Consider the following 8,357-nt stretch of genomic DNA (forward strand, 5'->3'; position numbering starts at 1 on the left):
ACAGACAACTGAAAAAAGCAGCCACTCAGAGGCTGGTGAGTCATTGCAAGGGACCAGCACATGGTCCGCCCCATGGGAAGTGTTTGAAGCACGGGCGGTGGGGAAGACGGGCCCACCCGGGAAACATTGGGGCACAGCATGGACAGCTGATCTGCCCCCCAGTCAGCACAGGCCCACTCAGTGTAGACTGGTCAGGAATATAGATCTGCAGGGGGTGCAGATTGCTGAAAAGTCTCAGGCCCAAACCAGAGTTTCCACATAATCCAGGTGTACCAGAACTCACAAGACTCAAAATGCTTACAAAGTCAACAATTAAAACCTGAGCTGTACAAAAAGCCTCCCCCAGGGAATCAGCAGCAAAGCAGCAATTTAGCTCAACTGCCGGGCTCAAGTGCTGTTCCACACAGGAAGTTCCCCCATTTTCAAAGTAAAAAAGGACAACAAATTAGTTCCAGTGCAGAGTTTAAGTGGTGGGGAACTGTGGAGGATACTAACATTAATAAAGCAAATGTATTTCACAGGGCTTAACTTCTAGCATAGTAGGACCATAGTCCTTAGTTTAGAAGGGCCAAAGCCTTTTAGTTTAAGGTATAGCCAAACTTTTTAGAATTGCACATAGAAATGCTAAGCTTGGAAAAAACAGAAAACTTTCCCAGGACTAAAGTCTCTGTTGTAGATAAAAAAAAATGGTAACACAGCAGAAATGCTTGCTATTAGGGCAGTCGTCCTTGGTGCAGCTAAACCTAATGCCTGTTGCCGTGACGAATATCTCATTGTTCTTTTTGTTATCACCTGTGTTCCTTTTCTGTAACTTTCTTGCCTGGAGAAAAAAACTGAGAGAAAACCTCGTTTGGGGTTATTTCCTAGGAATTCTTCTCTCTTGAAGGATTTGCCTGGGATTAACCCCTTCTGGGCCTCTCACTGCTCTGGAGAAAATGGGCTTTGAGTAATCCTTTGTATCTCTGTCACCCTGGGAGAGGTGACAGGGAACAGCAAACAATCCAATAGAGAACTGAAAGAAAAAAACAAAATATCCACAGACCAGAGACAAAGTTTGATATTAACTGGTAAAGGTCTCACATCACCAAAGAACACCAATAAAGCCTAGAAGGACCAGAAGCCCCCTGGGCTCCCAGGACTGAGTGGTTAGGGCCGGGGGCCGGAGCCGTGCCCCCTGACATCTGCAACCAGTCCAGTGAAGACCACCAAGCCACCACCGGAAGCTCCCTGGTCTCCCAAGCTGGGGCAGTGGGGGGCATAGGGTTTCAGCCACAACCACCTGATATCTGCATCCAACCCAGCAATGACTGAGCCACCGCTAGAAGTACCCTGGTCTCCCTGCAGGAATGAGGAGAGTGCCATGGGCCTTAACCACACACCCCCTCCTTCGTCCTTCTCCCACCCTATTTCCTTCCTTCTTACCCTCTCCCCCTCCCCCCAACTACTCCACATCTTAGAATGTAAAAAATAATAATATTAATAAATAAATAAACTTAAAAAAAAGTAAATTATGAGCCAATCTCACTCATGGACATAGATAAAATCACTAAAAAAATTAGCAAAGCAAATCCATAAAAATAGTATAATATCTAAAAAACTATGCAAAGCCACTATTTTGGATTATTCCCCAAGAATACAGGTTGTTTTACCATTTGAAAATCAACCATGTATTTTACCATATTAAGAGAATAAAGGAGGAAAATATTGTGATCATTTCAACAAATACAGGAAAAGTATTTCATAATATTTAATACCCATTCATGAAAAAACTTCTTACAAACTAGGCACAAAAGAAGTCTCTTTAATCCAATAGAAAGTTATTAAAATAAAATATACATCAAAGTTTACTTAATAGCTGATATGTTGAAAGCTTTCCCAAGAGTTCAAAATGAGACAAAGAAGCCCACTATCAACAAGTCTATCCAAATTATAGTGGAGGTCCTAGACTTTCCAATAAGGCAAGATGAAGAAATAAAACATATAATTACTGAAAGGAAGAAAAGAAATTGTCATGACTCACAGATGATATGTTTGCATATGCAGAAAATCAAAACTATAAACAGATAAAATTTGAAAATATTAAGTTAAGAAGGTTGATAAATACAAGCTCATTGTACAAAATCCAATTTCCATAAATCACAGAAAAAGCAATTAAAAATCAAAATTTTATAAAAATACTGCAACTATTTGAGTTCTCCAGGAAGCTAATCTGAGATAGATATTTCCATGACTTACTGGGAAGTATTCTCAAAATCAGCACTTGTGGGGAGTGAAGAAAGTAGGACTGAGTAAGGGAAAAATTAAATTTCAAAGCAGCAGCGACAAGGACTCAACCAATCTTACAGGGAGATCTGAAATTGGGATGGCCCCTCAAAGGTGTCCCAAATTGGGCCAATGGGACCTGCCAGTCTTTTACATCAAACAAACACTGAATGGTCCCAATGACCTTAGGCCAGGTGGCTCTCTTCAGCTGAGGGCAACCAGGGATAGACTCAACTAAGAGCTGTCCACCTGAAATAGCAGCCGAGGACGTGAGTGCTCCAGTCCCATAAGGAAGGTTTGGGTGGTATACATGGTATCCACTACAGAGGATATATGCATTAACATCACAAATCTAACAAAATATGTGCAAGCTCTCAATGCAGAAAACTATAAAATGTTTTTGAAAGAAATAAAAAAGGCCTCAATATGAACTAATGGCTCAATGTCATAAAGATGTCAGATCTCACCAATTTTATCTATAAAATTTAATACATTCCTAATAAAAATTTCTATGTTGTATATGTGTGTGTGGAACTTGACACACCAATACTAAAATATAGATGAAAATGTAAAAAGGTAAAAGGCCAAGACATTCTTAAAGAAATAGAAAGGGGTGGAGGAATTTGTTCCACTGAATATTAGGTCTTATTATAAAGGTAAAGTCATTAAGATAATAAGGTACTGGCATAAGAATAGAAAAAATAGCCCAAAAGAATATAATAGAGATCCTAGGAACAAACTTTTGCACACATGGACAAGCAATTTACTGCAAATATGGCACTGCACAACAGTGAGGAAAGAAAACTTTTTTTGGAATAATGGCACTAGAATAATTAGATATCTGTATGAATATCTACAGGGACAAAATGAAACAAGATCTTCACCACATGCCAAACACAAAAATCACAGGTGGATTACATAGCTACATGTGAAAGACAAAATAATAGAACTTCTAGAAGTCAGCAAAGGAGAATATCTTTATAATCTTAATGTAGGGAAAGATTTCTTAAACAGGACACATATACCACACAGAAAATACTGATAAACCTGACTATGTTGAAATTCTTTGTCAAATGTCACCATTAACAGAGTAAAAAGACTAACCACTGAGTAGGAGAAAGTATTTGCAACACTTAGAGCCAAAAGAGGGCCCATATCTTGAATTTATTTATTTTTTTAAAAAACTTCTAAAAACAAATCAAATATTTCAGTAAAAAAAGTGCTCTTGAGATTTGAACAGACAACTTACAGAACATTATCCAAATAGCCAATAAACCACTTCACAAATAATGACAAAAATACAAATTAAAACCACAAAGAGATATCCCTACACGTCCATTAAAAAATAAAAATTTTAATGGTAGTGCCACATATTGGAAAAACTATGGAGCAAAAGGGACTCTACCACTGGTGGGAGTGAAACATTTTGTCATCATCTACTTAACTTGAAGCAACGCAGACCCTATTACTCAGCAATTCCACTGCTAGAAATATCCTCAACAGAAATGCATGCACATGGATACCAAGATCTGTGTACAAGAATGTTCACAGCAGTATTGTTCATGACAGCTCAAAACTGTAAATAAGTTAAATGTCCATCAGTAGTTGGACAGACAAATGAACTATGGGGCATTCACATAGAATATCATATAAAGATGAAAATAAACTGCTACACCCTGCAATGCAGATGAATTTTATATACATTATATTGAACAAAAGATGTCACCACAACAGAATTCATACTGGATTATTCTGTTTATATGAAGTTCAAAAACAGGCAGGACTATTCTATAGCATGTAAAAATGCATGCTTAGGGGTAACCTGTAGAGAAAAACAAGGATATGGTGACTGTGAAAGTCAGTGTGGTTTTTACTTTGGACAGAGGGAAGGAGTAATGAGTGGGAAGGGGAGTGATGGGGATTCTGTAATCCTGGCAGTTTTGTATTTCTTGATCAAAGTGGTGGTCTCACAGATGTTGGTTTAGGATTTGGTCCATCTTTACTCTGTGGTTTGTGCACTTTTATTTATCTGTGTTATATTTTACAAGAAAAAGGTTAACAAACCTATGGCTATGAAAAGAAAGTCTCACTTTACCTAACAGCTTCACCAACGTCAACCCCTGCAAAACCTCTCATATTCTCCCATGAATGTACCACCAGACCTCTCTGGGTATTGTATTAAATTTTTAAATAATTTCTTCACTTAAAAACATATCACAAACATATTTCCTAGTCAGTATATATATGAATTAACCTTATTTTTTTTAAAGATACATAGCATTCCATTGTATGGATATGCCTAATTTATGTAATCATTCACTTATTGCAAGATATTTAGTTTGGTTCTGATTTTTTTTTCTCTCCCAGACAAGATTTCATTGAACATTCTTAGATATATGAATATATGTATATCACTGATTTTTTTAAGGAATTATTCTATTCTTCTCAGCTCATAAGTTCTTGAAAAATTTAGCTTTTGGCTCACTGTTTGTCTCTCCATCACAGCACAGTCATAATTTCTGGAGGTCCCGAAATCAAAGTATGCCCTGCCTTGCCTCTCACTTCTTCCATCTTCCTCTCCTGCAATAACCATGCCTTCCTAGCCTGGCTGCTCTCCCACTGTCCTGCCTTAGAGTCTATACTTTGTCATGGCCAGTACTAAGCATCACACTCTTGGACCATTCTCTCTCTCCTCTAGTGCTCTGACTCAACAATTCCTGACTTCCCAAGATCTAAAATTCATGAATCAAGCCTATTTCATACTGCCTCTAACCTTCATATCCTCACGTCTCCACTTGCCCTTCTTAAATTCCATAGCCCACCATGATAGCCCTCCCTGACTTACACCTCTCTCTCACTCCTCTCTCCCTTCCTCATACTTATGCGGCAAAACTCCAAACCTGATTGCAGCCATACTCCCACCAATACTGTGCCTGTCCCCATGTACTTAATGTAAACTGGAGAAACATAAAATAATGCTGACTTGCTTCACTTTAAATTATTTTAGAGAAATGGTAACACAGGTCTCTCTTATGACACATTAGGGAACAGCAAACAAGTAGTTAGCTCTTAGTGCAGACCAGTTACCCTCCTTCATTTCTCTAGTTCACTTACTTTTGAAGCCTCCTAGAAAACTATATCCCACTTCTCTTCCCTCCTCAAACCTCCAAAACCTCTTTCCCCATCCTCAGCTGAAGAATGTGTTTCCTATTTCACTGAGAAAATCAGAAAAGAATTTCCAGAGGTGCCCACGCCATATCTATTCACTTCCAAGCATCTGCTCCCACCTAATCTGCCTTCCACCGGTGCTTCAGATGGATTATACCTGCTCCTGGCTGAAGGAATCCCTCCTGTGCACTAGATCCCATTACCTCTCACCTACACAAACACGTCTGTTCGACAATTCCTATCTTCCATCATCAGTTTTCTACTTGATACTGTGACATGCCCATCAGTGTACAACAAAAACTCCTCTAATTTCCACCATCTAGAAAACATGAAAAAAACCTCCCCTTGACCTCACATCTCCTTCTAATTATCCCCCATGTATCTGCTCCTCAATATTGCAAAGCTCCTTGTGTTAATCCGTTTCTGTTGATTATAGCAAAATACCTTAAACTGGGTAATTAATAAAGAAATGAAATTTATGTCTTAAAGTTTTGGAGGCTGAGAAGTCCACCATCCAAGGAGCACATCTGGTGAGGGCCTTCTGGGTGGAAACTCTCTCTGCAGGGTCTTGTGGCCACGCAAGGTACCACATGGCGAGAAAATGGCATGAGCAAGAGCTCTCTCACATGCTCCTTACAAAGCCACCAGTTCACACCTATGATAACTTATTACTCCATGAAAGGATTACCCCATTCACAAGGACACAGTCCTCACAGTCCAATCACCTCTCACAGGCCCCACCTTTCAGATATCATAATTGGATTTCCCACCTGCTTAACACAGTGACAGTGAGGAACAAGTTCCCAACACATGAACTTGTAGGGGACACATTTGCCCCACAGCACTCTTTTGGAATTTTTCTATATGTGCTGTTTCCAACTTACTCCATTTTCTTGAACTCCCTGTAAAATAATAAGGCTTTCGCTCTCCCCCACTGCTTTACTCAAAACTCCTCTTATCAAGGACACCAACGAACTCTTCTTTGACCAAATCACTAGTCAGCTCCTTGACCAGTTAGCCATGCTCCCTTGGATAACTTCCATCATTTAATTTATGGAATAACACACGCTCCTGGTTTTCCTCCAGCTTTGTTGGCCTGTTCTCATCTCCTTTGCTGATTTATACACACTCCCCAAATCTAAATGTTGGAGTCTCTTAGGATTCAAATTTTATCTGTGCTCACTTCCTAAATTATATAGATATATGTATTCGTGCATTTCTGCTGCTTTTAACAAAATATCTGAAGTGGGGTAATGTATGAAGAAATAAAATTTATTTTATTGTTTACAGTTTTGAAGGCTAGGAAGTCCAAAGTCCAGGGAACACATCTGGTGAGGGGTTTGTTCTTGGTGGTGGCTCTGCAGCAACACAAGGTGTCACATGGTAAATTGCTTGAGCAAGAGAGAGCGCTAAGCTTCTCATCTGCTCTTCTTATAAAGCCATCAGAACCATGCCCATTACTCCATGAATGGATCAATCTATTGACAAAGGTACAGTCCTCACAATCTAATCATCTCTTAAAGGCTCCACCTTTCAATTACCATAATAGGATTTCCCACTGCCACAGTGGGGATTAAGTTTCTAATACAAGAAACTTTGGGGGACACATTCAATCCATATCTATCTATCTATTTATCTGTCAGCATGTGTGTGTGTGTGTGTGTGTGTGTGTGTGTGTTTCTGGTTCTCAAATTTATATTTGTAGCCAAGATTTCTCTCTAGAACTCCACATTCATATACCAAGTGCCTTCTAGACAGATCCACATGAATGTCTCGTAGACTTTTAAAACTTAACACATTCCGGGCAGAACTTCCTTTAAACCTGCCCTCCCACAGCCTTCCCAATTTCAATAAAGAGCACTTCCTCCATCCTTCCGATTCCTCAGACCACAACCTCATTGTCATCTTTGATTCCTCCCTTTTTCTCATATTCCATGTCCAATGCATTAGCAAGTCTTATTGGATCTATCTTCGAAATATCCACTTCTTGCTACCCCAACCACTGCCACCCTGCTCAGAGCCATCATCATCTTTTACCTCCTAACCAGTCTTACTCCACCCCATAGTCAGTCTATTCTCAACCCAGAAGCCACATTGATTCTTTCAAAACTACGGTCAAGCTCCTGTCAGGCACCTGCTCAGACTCTCCAATGGCTTTCATTCCACTCAGAGGACAAGCCTCATTCTGTACAGTGGCCTCTAAGGTCACATGTAATCAGCATCACTGCAACCTCTCTGTTCTCAACTGTTACAACTCCCCTTTCTCTCCTACAGCCATACTGGCCTCTTTTCTATCTACTAAGCACTGCAGGCACTTACTTCTCCCTCTCCCGGTAATATCCTCCATCAGGAACTGCCATGTCTAACTCCTCTACTCCCTTCAGATATGTACTCAATTGTCTAACTGATGAGGAACTCCAGGACCACCACATTTAAAATACCTTCCTTATTTTCCTTTCTTCCACTATCACTCTATTAACATATAGCTAGAGGCATAGATATGCACATATATATGTTCATTTGTATGTATAATACATATACATAAAATTTATTATATTTATTGTATACCTCTGTACTCTAAAATGCAAACTACATTAATACAGGTTTTTGTACATTTTGTTCATTGTTGTATTTCCGGCATCTACAACAGTGTCAGGCAAACAGTTGGGGCTCAAAAATTATTGAACAATTACTGTACACATTCATATTTTTAACAAATATAAAATCTTCATCATTTATAGATTGGCTCTGCATTACCTTGGCATTTCAACAAAGCCTTCTGCACTTTGATTCTTTACATTTAGATTTAAGAAAAAAATTTTATATTATTTTCTACAGTTGATAGTTTAATGAATATTCTCTGTGCAGTTTGTTCATTTTAATGCCACATTATTTCCTCGTCTAATTATCGGCAGGGGCAGGAAGTG

This window comes from Galeopterus variegatus, unplaced genomic scaffold (assembly GCF_000696425.1).
Source record: "Galeopterus variegatus unplaced genomic scaffold, G_variegatus-3.0.2 Scaffold88, whole genome shotgun sequence".
Lineage (NCBI taxonomy): Eukaryota > Metazoa > Chordata > Mammalia > Dermoptera > Cynocephalidae > Galeopterus > Galeopterus variegatus.